The 14,377-nt window shown below is 46.9% G+C and overlaps 1 long non-coding RNA gene across 1 annotated transcript; it reads right to left on the bottom strand.

The window, feature by feature from the left end:
• Positions 1-194: 194 nt before the first annotated feature.
• LOC135307410 (uncharacterized) lies at positions 195-14,342 on the bottom strand. The gene is made up of 4 exons (XR_010368130.1): positions 14,311-14,342; positions 5,858-5,934; positions 3,273-3,946; positions 195-1,325 (listed from the first exon to the last, which is right to left on the bottom strand). It is a non-coding gene; the product is annotated as an uncharacterized LOC135307410 (long non-coding RNA).
• Between the last annotated feature and the right edge of the window lie 35 nt (positions 14,343-14,377).

The raw sequence follows: 14,377 nt of genomic DNA, 5'->3' as shown, positions 1-14,377 counted from the left end.
CAGGGAGCTCAAACAGAGCAAGAACCTGCAAATAACCCTGCTCTCAAATGTAATTCAGGCAGTGCCACAGCCCTTCCCTTGTCCAGACACGCACAGAGCACTGCTGGAGGCCAGAGCTGGAGCTGCCCACCTGACCCAGGTCATTTCCAGGGTTTGATCCCTGCAGACCACAGCCCTCCTGTGCAGGGTGAGCCTCAGGGCTCTGGGCACCTCTGGGCCTGCAGAGAACCAGCTTTGGAACAGGAATTGCCAGACTGCACTGAGGAAAAGTCTGAGCAACCCAGACTGGCAGTGCCAGGCCACCAATTCTTCATCAGAGCAAGAACCCATGAATTTTTCCGTACAGCACCACCCTGCCAGGGAGGGATTCAGGAGGAAGCACAGCCTTTGGGAATCCAACTCTCTCTTCATTACCATTGTCCCAAGAGTCACTCCAGTGTTCAGAGAGGGATGAGGAACGTGGAGCTTGAGGCAGGAATGTGGACAAATACAGGAACTGGCCCCACAGAGAGGAAAAAGGGGGCTCACATCACCCCTGGGTCAGTCCTGGAGCTATTCTGGATGCAGAGTGGCCACACCAGGATAGAAATGGTGGCTTAATTTGAATAATTTATTCCTTGGGCCATAATTAAGTGAATGGGAAGGTATTTTTCCTGCTCCTTTCTTGGCCCAGCACACTGTGGGAAATAAGATGTCACAGCTCTTCCTGGGGATCCCTCGAGCTCTAAATATGAATTGGAGGAGATGTTTCTGGGATTGTTGGGAAAAGCATTTCCTGTACACTGCAATTGATCTCTGCTGATCCCCACACGGCCCTGCTCTCCCTCATTTCCCTTCCTGCCACACACACAGGATGTTTCCTGCCCCTCTCAAATGTCAGGGGGCATCACTGGGATCTTTATCTGATCCCTGTAGTGCCACTGGATTTACCAACAATGATATCCCAGCCTGAGGTTTTGCTTGCCTCATAAACTCAAAGTTTTCTTTCACAGCAGATGTGGAGCTTGTGTGCAGTCCTACTTTGGATAACACAAAAAAAAGTAATAAATTCAATGTATTAAACTCATTTTACCTGGATCTGGCTCCACCAGTTCCCTTAAAGCCTGGTGCTGTTGGAACACTCTGCTGCTGCCTGCACTGCAGTCAGGGGGTAAAAAAGGAGGGGAAAACAAGAAGAGGTGTTTTCCCAGCCCAGGGAATGAGCTGAGTGTGCCCAGCTCCCTGCTGGGCACAGAGCTGTGCAACACTGGGGCTGCACTAACTCCTGGCTTTCCTCACACACAGAGGAGGATTTCAGCACAGAGCAGCTGCTGATGCCAAGGAAACTGCAAAGATAAGGAGTGAGAGGAAAAGTTATTACATTTAAAATGTTATCATTAGCACCAACAGGTTTGAAAAAACCACCATAAACCATTGCCTGCCACGCTCCCCTCCCCCTGCCATGGAGCCAGCAAACGCTCCGGGGGCTCCTGGTGGCTGTGGAGCTCAGAGCAGGTTTTATCTCCAGTAAGTGTTTATTTCACTCTCCATAAAGTAAAAGGCACCACAGTTTAGAAATAATGCGTTCCCAGCCCTGAGTATTATGGGGAACCCATTATTTTTATTGCTTGCTGTGTAAAGGATATTTCATATTTAGGGAACGGAGCTGTTCCCAGATAAATAAGGAGGAAGGAGCTGCATTAAAGGCTTGGTGCAAAACACCCATCCAATTATGAGCCAGGCAATGCAGGAGTACATTGTACCTGCTCCCACCAGTTTTATAGCCCTGAGAACAATCCCTTATTTGCATGTGCAATTACTGCAGTTGCATTTGCAATTACATCAATTGTCCAATTACATCAGCTGTGTTTCCAATGAGCTAAAAGGAAAAAAAAAAAAAAAAGGACTCGTTGCTCTTTGCTGTAATAAAAATGTGATTTGCATTCACAGAAAAAAAAGATTTCTGTTTGCTGGGAGATGAAATTAGACTACCTTGGGGTACTTTGCTTTTCTTGCATGAAGCCTAAGTATGTCTGTGATATTAAAAAAGGTTGGAGCTGTTTGATAACTTGAGACTGCACAGTAATTTCTTCTCTTGGGCCACTGTAATTACTGTGCAGTTTTCCATTGTCATCAGAGAAATTATTTTATATTTAGAATTAATAGGACACAGTCTCGGGGCCAGATCCCTTAAAGCTTTCTTTTCCTAATAACTTAGATCATTAGGAGCCACATATATTCCATTTCTCAGAAATGTGCAAATGAAAGAAGCCTGAATTCCAAGCTAGAATTCTCTGTCCAGCATTACCAGCATCTGCTCTTTCTAATAAGTCCACAGGTGGTAGGAAATCCCTTAATCTGCTCATCACCAATTTCCACGTGTGAAATGAGAGCTTCTGAAAGTGCAGCAACAATCAGAAAAATACAGAAATGGAGTCCTGGATTTTTTAAGTGTATGAAGCATTTCCAGGATTTTCAACTCTCACTTTTACAGTTTAGGGATGGAAAGTTCTGCTTATTTTCTCCAGTACTGCATAAAGGCTGTGATTTTCCCTGTGCTGCAAATTTGGGCATCAGCAGAGAGGAGTTTCAGTGAGATGCTCCCAAGCCTCTCCCCATCCTCACCCTGAGGTTGTGCAGGGGACAGGGGGAGCTGCCTGCTGCAGGGCCCCTGGAAACCCCTTGATTTTGGGCTATTTTGTGGTTTTGCTAAGCCCATGACCACCTGATGCCCCTCAGCCCTGAGCAGGTGGAGGTGACAGGTCCAGATGTGGCCAAGCCACCATCCACGTGCCCTGAACCTGGATATCCATGAAGAATTTCCAGCAGGGGAAGATGGAACCCTGTGCAGGTCCTGCTCCCACACCTACAGGGATGAAATCCCTCTAGCCCCACATTAAAATAAAAAATCAATCTGCTTGGTGGATGAAGGTTGCACCTGGAGGAAGCAGAGCCTGCTCTCTCCTGAACAAAACAGCAACAAAACCAACCCAGCACCTGAATTGCTTTTCCTCTCCTCAGAAACAGATGGGAATAACTCTGGGGAAGGGAAGAGCTGCTGGGGGTGTCATCTGTGTGTCAGCTAAATTCAGGCTCCTGGGCAGACCAGCCTAACCAGGGCAGACAGGCTCTCCTCACCTCGAGCTAGGGAAATAAAGGTGGTTTGGCACTGCCAGATCCTTCCCAGGCTTTGGCACTTTTAGACAAATACACATTAATTAAAACGGCCTGAAAAACTGACTCTTACAAAAACTAGAAAAGCTCATTTAATTGTTACTAAATGCAACAAATACCTCTGTCACTGAAGAACAGCAATGCAGAGTGTTGAACTCCTGGCGGTTGCTCAGTTTGACCCTCGAGTGACTCAGTCTCTGGCTCAGGGGTCTCCTCCTCCTGCACAGTGTCCATCTGGTGTTATTTCAGTGCATCCTTCCCTTTCACGTTTGCTGCTTTCAGATGTGTTTTTCTCTGTCCATTACACAACAGCACACGCTGAAGTTCAACAGAAGGCAGCAGCAAGGACAGATTTGTGACCCAAGCTCGGCTGCTCCCCTCTCCCCTCAGCCAGCACACACCTCAAGGAGCTCTGCTCTACAGAGCTCACTCCAACCATCAATCAGACCTTGGGGGAAGTTTGTCACTGGTGAAAGTGTTTGACTTCCTTTGAAATACCTTTCCTTTTACTCTGAAGTCATTGAAAGCTGTGGGATCGAACAACTCCCACGTTCTGTGGAGAAAGCAGGAGCTCTTGCTCTCAGCTGAGTTGCAGCCCCATAAGTGGAGTTTGTGAGCACTTGAAGTCATTTTGGCACTCCAGCTGTGTTGGAGAGCTTTCCAGAGAACCCTTTATTAACGGTGAGAGTGTCCCTGTGCCCTCTTCAGACACTGGGGATGGTCCTTCACACACCAGTGCTGGCCCTGGCACGTGTGCACCCCTGGGGATGGTCAGGTGCAGCTTCTTCCTTCCCTGAAAAACAGGAAAACCCTCAGCACAAAAGAGTTAATGCCAGAACATCTTTTTACTCAGTCTGACAAAGGTCCTGAGGAGCAAAACTCAGTTTTTAGACAAGAGAACGAGGTAGGTTTGGCTATATTTCTGAAAGCAATCATTTCTTTCAGTGATAGCATTCATTCTTGTCTCCAGCCACATTTTGTTTTCATGTGTAATTTGTGTGTAACTGTATATAGGGCTGAGACTGCAAACCTAAACAGCAAATGTAATAAATAAAGACCTTCACAGAAAAAAAGAAATGCAGCAGCAAAGTGCTTTAATTTGTATTTGCCAGTTCTGGGAACAATTGCTGTGGGATGAATGCCTGGCTCTTTCTGTCAGGGAAACTTTGCTATTAATTCCTCAGCCTGAGAGCAATTCTCCACTTAGCAAAGAGCTTTGGGGTGTTAAAGCTGGGACAGCAGTTCTACAGCAAGCATCCACAAGGGATGGGCCAGCAGAACTGTTGGATGTTTGCTTGGAAGATGGAAACCAGAGCCAGAGCCAGTCATGGCAAACATGGTAAACATCACCTGAAATTCATTCACATCTTACTGAACAATGTTATTTCCATTTCTTTCCCTCGCCCAACACTCCTCTCCCCTTTTCCCTTCACATCACCAGCTGCTTCCAGCCCAGCATTTGGGTCCCACACCAGGCCTGTGTTTGAGCCCCTCAGACAAATGGGTTAATTGTGCTTTAATTGGCTCCACACTGACAGGAGACTGCACAGACAGAAGCTCTGGAAACCACTGAGAGCTCCTGGGACAAAAATAAGATGGTCCTTATTTTAATGTTAAATTCACTTTATGAGCAGCAATATGGAGGGAAGGGATTTAATTAATAACAAGGCTTATCTAGACATTCAACACTTGGCTTTGAGCAAATTAACTGGATAAACTTAGACCCAGTGTGGGAAGACTGGACTGACACATAAACCCACTGTGCAGTTAGGAAACAAGCTGGAAAATCAGGAGTTCAATATTAAATGTACAGAGTTGTCCAGCACTGAAGATTTCAACACAAATCATGTGGAACATTTGTGACTGCACGGACCAAGGTCTTGGAGGATTTCTTATTTCTGACTCAGTTTCAGCAGCACTAAAAGAAGGAATATTCAGTGATGAATTAAACATTTGTAAAAAGGAAGGAGTTTAAAATGCCATGCATTAAGAACTTAAGTTGACCATTCCCTTTTCTTGCCCTCTGCCTTCTGAGCTCTCTTATTGGAAAACCAGATTTCCATTAATAAAATAAATTTATTTCACTCTGCCTGTTGAGCAAGAAAAAAGCTTTGTGCAACTCCCAGCTGTGGCTTTGAGATACTGCTGCTCCCCAGTCCTTGGCAACTTCTCTCCCTTATTAACATGCCTATTTTTATAAGATTTTTAATAATATTTTTATGGTGTCTCAGTGCCACGGCGCTCACGGGGTGCCCCGCAGAGGTTTGGTGAGCTCTGTTGCATTTGTAGCTTCTTTTCTCACATTTTTGATCCTCAGAGCTGCTCGAGGTCATCCCTGAGCACAGAGAGCTGAGCTCGGTGCTGAGACTGTTTGCCAAAAATAAATATCAGCAAGAACTGAAGAGACACCAGGCTCTCAGGGCTCCGGGGAAGGGAGATCTGGTTGTTTGCTGCACAGCCCACAGGGCCAAAGGTGGACACACATCAGCCCACCCACGTCCCTCCCAAACCTCTCCTTCACCAGCTGGCACTGAATACATTTCCAAGCAAATCCCAGTAAAATTTATGGAAATTGCTTCTCCTGCCACAGCACAAGGAAAACGCAAAGCCTGTGTTGTCCCATCCAACTGGTAGTGACAACTTCAGCACCCAAAAATAAGTTGTGGGAAAGGAGGGAAAGGAGGAACCATCTGAGCTGACTTACGTGAGCGCTTTTTTTGGCCTGGAACAGGAATCATTGCCAGCAAACCCCCACACTCTGACAGGCAAGGCCACAACAACCTGCAAAACAAAGCACAGTGACACAGATTGAAGTTTCCTAAAAACCTGGGAAGGAAAAAATCGTGGCACATCCACTGGCCCAAATGGAATTTTGCTCCTGTCCTTTGTCCAACAATCAATCAGGTGTTTGCATCACCTCAGAACTCCGAGCACACCAATGAGAGACAAAGCCCAATAAAACTGAGTTCCCATCTTCAGCTGGAGCTCTTTGTGATTCTTTTTGCTGGGTTTGAAAGCAGAACTGAGCAGTGTTTGTTCAGCCCCACCACCCCGTCACCTTCCCTGTCACATCCAGTCACTCCTGACAGATGTAGAACAACACTCTCCCAGGAATCCCCTCACACACAGAGATCAGAAACACTTAGAGTGGTTCATTTGCCTGGTTTTGGCAGGGCATTGCTGCTTTTTCCCTTCTTTAAATCAGCTCTGCTTCATTCAGCAAAACCCCCCAGCCCCCCTTGCTTCCCTTAACTACACATATGCAAATGAAATTAGTGCTGGCAAAAATAATTATAGTCGCTCATGGGAGGATTAATAACTGAAGCCTGCCCTGCTTAAGCTGGGGTTTAATTCTGTTATAGGCACTATAGAAGAAGTTAATTCTGCGTTCAGTGTTGTGTGTGGCAGTTCAGAGGTGCTGAGTGAATGCACAGGTAATTAGTGCAGGGGAGAGGGGGCACACAGCCCTGAGTCTTGTACTGAGAAATCATGGAATCACAGAGAGGCTGCGATTGGAAGGCTCCTTAAAGACCATTTAGCTCCAACCCCATTCCATGGTCAGGAAATGTTCCACTAGAACAGGTTAATCAGAGCCCCATCCAGTATACAACAAAAATTAGATATATATATATACACACAAGCATACATATCTATATGTAGATATATAGAGAGGAATTGTCACCGTTAGGTCAGATGTGGCATACACACACATGATCAGGGTCTAAGAAGAAAAAGTTTTTTATTCTGCGTGTTCTCCAGCTTATATACTCTTAATAAAGCCTGATTTTAAGTCACTAACTACATCACAATAGCTTATTATATTCATTGGTGCAAAGCAATTAACATCAATGTAATTAACAAAAGTTTTACAAAAATTTAATAAAACACATCTAATAATATACTAAATCTAATAAAGTATATTTAGTATATGTGTCTTATTAGTTAGTTATCCAATAAAACACATTTAATAATATACACATCTATTTATACACGTATCTAGCTCACAAAAATGTTCATGTATCTTTTCTAATCTGTTTCCATGCTAACAACCTTGTCTTCTTCTTTACCATAAACACACTCAAAAATCACCAATTCTTATTTCTCCTATTAACTCAGCTTTACTTGCAAGCCAGCTGTGAAACCCCTCCAATAAGAAATAAATAAATGACATTAAAATGCACTAGTTCTCATTAGCTGCTGGATGAGCGAACATCCCAACCCCATTTTCTTGGATCCACCCCCTGCCATGAATCATTTCAAAGGGAGCAGGGTGGATTCGTTCCCACCAGGTGTAATGATGCTGCATAACCCGTGCCCTCAGGCTGGGAGTATTTAATAAAGAGAACAAGCTCCTTTTCATACAACATTTGCGGGAACAAATCAAATTTAGGGCGGGCTGTAAATCCCTCCCTGGTTAGAGCAGGGCTGTGCTCTGGCTGGGGAAGAGGGGCGCCCACCAAAAGCAGAACCCAGCAGCAGTGCCCACGCCAGGGAATTCTCCTCCTGGGCCCAGCTGGCTGGGAAAGCTCTTCCATCCTTTCTGCGTCCCCAGCAGGGACAGGAGCAGATCCCAGCGCAGGTGAGCGGCAGGGAAAGCCCGGCTGGCAGGGATTAAACACGTCCCAGTGAAATCCCCCGCCTTTATCTGCCTGTGTACAGCCCCGGTGAGCTGGATTAGCCGGGGCTACAGCGGCTGCTTTTCACCCAGGATTAGCATAAAAATCAATCAGCCCCCCTTCTGCAGCCAGCAGCTCCAACTGGGAGAGCTCCAATGAAAACAACATCCAGGTGGAAAATGTGGAAGTTTGATGGAGCCAAGGAGCCACGTCCAGGCTGGACCTGACCTGCTGCAGCCGTGTGCTGTGTTTGTTTAAAATCCACAATTCTGTGCTTGTTCCAGGACTGAAATGAGGCAAAGCTGATGTTATTTGATTAACCTGTAATTTGATTTTAAATTGCTGCACGCTTTTAAACACGTTAAGCTCTCCAGTGTTTCACCAGAGATGGTATTTACCACAAGAAGATGCTTTTATTGCTGTGGTGTCTTCTGAGAAACACACTTCATTAGTGGTTAGGGCACCTCATTAAAGCCCACAAAAAGGGTCTCAGAAGCATCCTCACAAACACACTACAGGCATTTCAGAGTCATTGCAAATCATTGATTTGGGCTCTTCTTTATGGTCAGAGTTGAAAGAAAGGGAAGAATACCATCAATAATCAGTAATAAATAAATAAATATACTGCTATGTAAAGCAGCCGGGTAGATGATAATTTACAAGAAACATTGATACAAATTCCAGTGTCAAAATACTCTGTTCAAAATATTCTATTCTTCAGTGCAGCCAGACAATATGACAGAACCAGCAGGTCTGTAAGTGGCTGTGATGTTGTCAGAGTGCATTTGTGCTGATTTACTGGAGAGCTGCAGAAATCAGAGCGTTTGGCTGGGGGCAGAGGCAAAACCTGCAGGTGCAGGTGACAAGCCCAGCCCAGCTGAGCCTCCTCCCAGGCTGGTCCAAGGTGTCCCTGCAGTGCTCCGAGCCAGGTCTCAGCAGCCTCTGCCTGCTGGGCACCTCTGCCACAGTGCCAGCTCCCACTGCACACCCCTCAGCAGGAAAAGCCAGGAAAACCCTTCCCAAAGCACAGGAAAAGTCAGGAAAACCCCTCCCACAGCACAGGAAAAACAGGCAAAAACCACAGGAAAAGGCAGGCAAAAATCACAGGAAAAGGCAGGCAAAAATCACAGGAAAAGGCAGGCAAAAATCACAGGAAAAGCCAGGAAAACCCTTTCCAAAGCACAAGAAAAGCCAGGAAAAACTCATTCCCAAAGCACAGGGAAAGCCAGACAAAACCCATTCCCAAATCACAGGAAAAACCAGGAAAACCCTTTCCAAAGCACAGGGAAAGCCAGGCAAACCCTTCCTAAAGCACAGGAAAGGCCAGGAAAACCCTTCCCAAAGCATTAGAACTTCTTTCCCCACCTTGGGTAAATTTAGGTTAATTGGCAACTCACAGGACTGTCCTTTTTATATTCTAACAGCAGCAGTGCCTTGGATCACCAAACAAAAATCCATTTTAGCTTCACATCCCGTGTGTCCCAGAGAAATCCTCGTCTGCTGCCACAGATACTGCTGCTGATTTCCTGTGGCTGTGTGTCAGGCACTCCTGTGGCCCCACATGGAGAAAGCACTGCAGAGTTTACTCAATCCACAAGCAGGGAAATGGGTTCTCATTTAGCTCTTACTCAGCTGCTTTGGTCCATGCCCCCCATTCAGAGAATCAGCTTTTCCTCTCAGAATAAGATTTATTGCATTTAGACCAACCAGGATTTCATATTAACCCCCTTTCCTGCCTTTACTTTTTCTTAACTGATTAAATTTAGCATTTCTACTTCTACCTGTCTCATTTAAATAGTTCTTACATGCACTTCTTTTCCATAATAACCAGAATTATGGGCTTACCTCAGTCATTCACATTAACCACCATAAATACAATTACGTATTTGTTTACAACAAGCACTCTTCAGGATCAGATTTTCACCCCAAAAACCAGAATAAATTGTGGTATAACCACATATAACAGCCTCCAGAGGAAAAAAATATTTAATGTGCAGTCCTAAATTTAGTAAAATTTTCACTAAGCAGTGAAACCTTCAGAAGTGTGGGTCAGTTTCTGCAATATTCTCAGTTAAATATTGCTAAAAATTCAGCTTTCAGGTACTCCAGTGCAGAGCCACCACTCCTGCAGCTGTTCCCTGAGCAGACTGAGACAGAAATAACTCGTGGAAGGGACAAGTGCTGAAGCACATGGGTGGCACAGCTGTGAGCTCATTAAATTTAAGAAGTGATGTGAATCAGACACTCCAGCTCCTGTCTGCAGCTCATTCCACGGCTTCTGCAGGGCCACAGAAGGAGAGGGACCCGGATCCTGCCTTTTCCAGGCTGCTCGTGCAGCAAGGAGGGGTGAGGTGCTGAGGCAGGCACTGAATGGGTTTGGGGGGACTCCTGGGGGGCTGTGCCCGCTTCCAGCGCTGACAGCAGGGCTGGGACACTGACACTGCTGGGGGAAGGACAGGACAGGACAGGACGAGGCTCAGTGCCACAGCAGGGCTGTGCCTCTCCTCCTGGCCAGGCTGCAGGCAGGGATCAGCATCCCCCGTGCTGCCACTTCCATTTCCAGACTGGAATATCCTCAGGATGGTGCAGAGCCCTTCCACATCCGTGCTGCCCACTTCCATTTCCAGATGGAAATGTCCTCAGGATGGTGGAGAGCCCTTCCACATCTGTGCTGCCCACTTCCATTTCCACACTGGAATGTCCTCGGGATGGCGCAGAACCCTTCCACATCCGTGCTGCCCACTTCCATTTCCACACTGGAATGTCCTCGGGATGGTGCAGAACCCTTCCACATCCGTGCTGCCCACTTCCATTTCCACACTGGAATGTCCTCGGGATGGTGCAGAACCCTTCCACATCCGTGCTGCCCACTTCCATTTCCAGACTGGAATGTCCTCGGGATGGTGCAGAGCCCTTCCACATCCGTGCTGCCCACTTCCATTTCCACACTGGAATGTCCTCGGGATGGTGCAGAACCCTTCCACATCCGTGCTGCCCACTTCCATTTCCAGACTGGAATGTCCTCAGGATGGTGCAGAACCCTTCCACATCCGTGCTGCCCACTTCCATTTCCAGATGGAAATGTCCTCGGGATGGTGCAGAACCCTTCCACATCCGTGCTGCCCACTTCCATTTCCAGACTGGAATGTCCTCAGGATGGTGCAGAACCCTTCCACATCTGTGCTGCCCACTTCCATTTCCAGATGGAAATGTCCTCGGGATGGTGCAGAACCCTTCCACATCCGTGCTGCCCACTTCCATTTCCAGACTGGAATGTCCTCAGGATGGTGGAGAGCCCTTCCACAACTGTGCTGCCCACTTCCATTTCCAGACTGGAATGTCCTCAGGATGGTGCAGAACCCTTCCACATCCGTGCTGCCCACTTCCATTTCCAGACTGGAATGTCCTCAGGATGGTGGAGAGCCCTTCCACAACTGTGCTGCCCACTTCCATTTCCAGACTGGAATGTCCTCAGGATGGTGGAGAGCCCTTCCACAACTGTGCTGCCCACTTCCATTTCCACACTGGAATGTCCTCAGGATGGTGCAGAACCCTTCCACATCCGTGCTGCCCACTTCCATTTCCAGACTGGAATGTCCTCAGGATGGTGGAGAGCCCTTCCACAACTGTGCTGCCCACTTCCATTTCCAGACTGGAATGTCCTCGGGATGGTGCAGAACCCTTCCACATCCGTGCTGCCCTCCTGCTCTGGGACATCTCAGAGCGTGGGCAGCCAGGAGTTGTAGGAATGTAGGAGAGCGCTCCCTAATGACAGAGTGGCAAAGCTAGCCTTTGTCCCCCCAAAAAAAGGAAAGAAGCCCAGAAGTTTCTCCCAACGATCAGGTGAAAAGCCACCTCATAGGGCCCCAGAGACTTCACTAAAACCTTGGGGTCACCTCATTGGATAGAAGCCAAAAAGTCCCGCCTGGCCCATGAGGTAGAAAAAGAGGAGGACAAAAGAAATAAACTGCTTTTGTGAAGGTGTTTATACCAGGGGCAGACCTCTGTACCTGGCTCGGATTTTCTGTTTGTTATTTTGCCTTTTATTAAACCTTTTTGTTTCTAACACTGCCGCAGAAGCCATCCTGCTCATTATTTGCCTCCAAAGGTAATAGCTAAGCTATCCTTGGGTGTGTTAGGTTCCCTTCTGAAGGCTCATAAAACCCTGGCCCGACAAAACAGAACCTAATAAGGAGTGAGCAGGGAGAGCCCTTCCATCTCCCACATCTGCCAGCCCCATCCCTGGGTGTCCTGAGAACACTGCCTTTAGCAGGGACAAAACTGCTGCAGATTTTGCCAGCATTAAAGAGAAGAACTTCAGAGCTCATTTTTGTCTCGGATATCCAGACTGATTCCTGAACACAAGCCCACCAGCTATCTGACAGCACTTAATAGCTATTGCTTCTTCCTTTTATTCCCCCCCACAATACAATAAAAAAAAGTTTTCCTCACTTTATTTTTTATGCTGAAACTTAAAGGAATCTCAGAGCATTTCATTGTCCACCATCAGTAGCCACTACATTTCATTTATTTATTCATCCTCTCACTGCCAAACAAATGCACCTTCACACTTTCCTGCATTTATAAGGACAAACTCAAAATTATTCCCTTCGTTTTCCACGTGGCTTTTCTCATGGTTAATTTGTTCAGACTTTCAGACAAAAACACCTGCATTTATCTCCTCTGGCCAGGTGGAAGGGACTTATCCAAGTGTGCATGAAATAAACAAACATACCCATTGCTGCCTGAGGGAAAATGTTCTTTATAACACAACTTCCAAAGTGCTGAAGGTGCTTGACAAAATAGTAAAAAAAAAATAAAAATCATGTGATATTTTTGTAATGTAATGTGACCAGCAGGCCAAAAAGCTCATCTTTGACTTGGGTACTGTTCCTAGTGAAAATGGCCTGAACACAATCCCAGGATCTCTGAGGCTGGGAAGGACCTCCAAGCCCTGGAGTCCCCACCTTGTCCCCAGCCCAGAGCCCTGAGTGCCACCTCCTGGGACACCCCCAGTGTCCCACCAGTTTCTGACACAGTGCTCCACACGAGGCTCGTGCTGCATGCCCTCGTTGCCCTGGGTAAATGCACTTGTCAGAGGTGTTAAACACAGTGTCAGCAGCCTGTCCCTGTCACTGCTCCTCTCACTGGGACAGGGCAAAAACCACACCCCACCAGGATTTAATGCTCCTGTTAAATTGCATTAACTGAAAACCTTAACAAAACAGATTTAATGCAGATGTTGCATGAGCTGCAGCAGGGATAGAATTGAGGGCTGAGAAGCTTCAGCAGCAGGGGGTTATGGTGTTTTAGTGCCTTATTAAAACAGCACAGACAGGAACATTTTCAGGGACACCTTGTCACATAAATAACTGGACCATTACTTTCATACATTGTACACTACATAAAATGTTAATAAACCTCCTGAAACAGCTCTACGTTACAGAAGCATATTTTATATTCCATAAAATATTTGGAAGGTCAGGGGAAGCACCTGGGGACCAGGGATGCTGCTGGGGCCAGGAGAGGCCATCACAAGTGGGAGCAGCTTCAGTTCATAAAGCAAATCAAAGCATGACCCTGCAGAGAGCAGGGGCTCAGGGTGGGCTCAGCCCAGAACTCCCAGCCCTTAGTGAACCAGAACATCATTTCTCACCAGATAACACCTATCAGATAAGATATATGAGCCCCAGACAGGTCCAAAATGTGTGCTGTGGCTTTCTGGAGTAGCTAAAGAGCAAAACAACTCAAAGTTTGGGCTGTTTCTTGTTTGACTCAGCATGTGGAAGTCATTGTCCTCCCTGTGCTCTCCTGAGGAGGGCCATAAATCAGGGATAAAAGCCCACAGCCAGAGCTCCCTCCCCGTGCTGCTGTAATTTACAGAAGCCTTGCAAGGCTGTGTGAGTCTCTGGGCTCTGATTTAAGAGCTCCCATAACCTGCTGGAGCCACAGAGAAACTCTGGGTGAACTGGGCTGTCTGGAGGAACCCCTTCCAAACTGTCCCAAATCCAGCTGGGGATTCCAACACCACAGCCAGCAACACCATTCCATTCCCCAGAGACTTCCTTATGGGATCAAAGGATGTGTATCTGAGGTGGGCAAGCCCCAAAACCCCACTGGGCACTCACCTGGCACCAAGGGCAGCTCCTGCAGGCCAGCACTGATGTGCCAAGTGCCTGGCAGCTGCACGGGGACAGGGCAGAAAATAAAACCACCACAAGACTCTGAATTGTTACTGGGATTCACTGTTTATATTGGCCTCCCTTAATAAGGGAAGGAAACAGCAAATGGGAAAATTATGGAATAAATCTCAGAATGGTTTGGGCCAGAAGGGACTTCAAAGAGCACCTAATTCCAGCCTCTGCCATGGGCAGGGGCATCTTCCACCAGAGCAGGTTGCTCCAAGCCCATCCTAAATATCAAATAGAATATTGTAATGCCAGACATTACTTACCTCCACACTGCAACACTTTGCCAAGGAACCTATGAAAAACTCCCTCCAGCCCAGCACAGGGCTGTGTTTCACTGGGTACTCACTCACCTTCCCTGTGCAGCAGCAATTCCTGCTCCCACCCCTCTGCAGAAGCAGGAGCTGCTCTGATGTGAAA

Source organism: Passer domesticus, chromosome 9 (assembly GCF_036417665.1).
Source record: "Passer domesticus isolate bPasDom1 chromosome 9, bPasDom1.hap1, whole genome shotgun sequence".
In the NCBI taxonomy this organism is placed as follows: domain Eukaryota; kingdom Metazoa; phylum Chordata; class Aves; order Passeriformes; family Passeridae; genus Passer; species Passer domesticus.
This window is presented reverse-complemented; position numbering and strand designations above follow the sequence as displayed.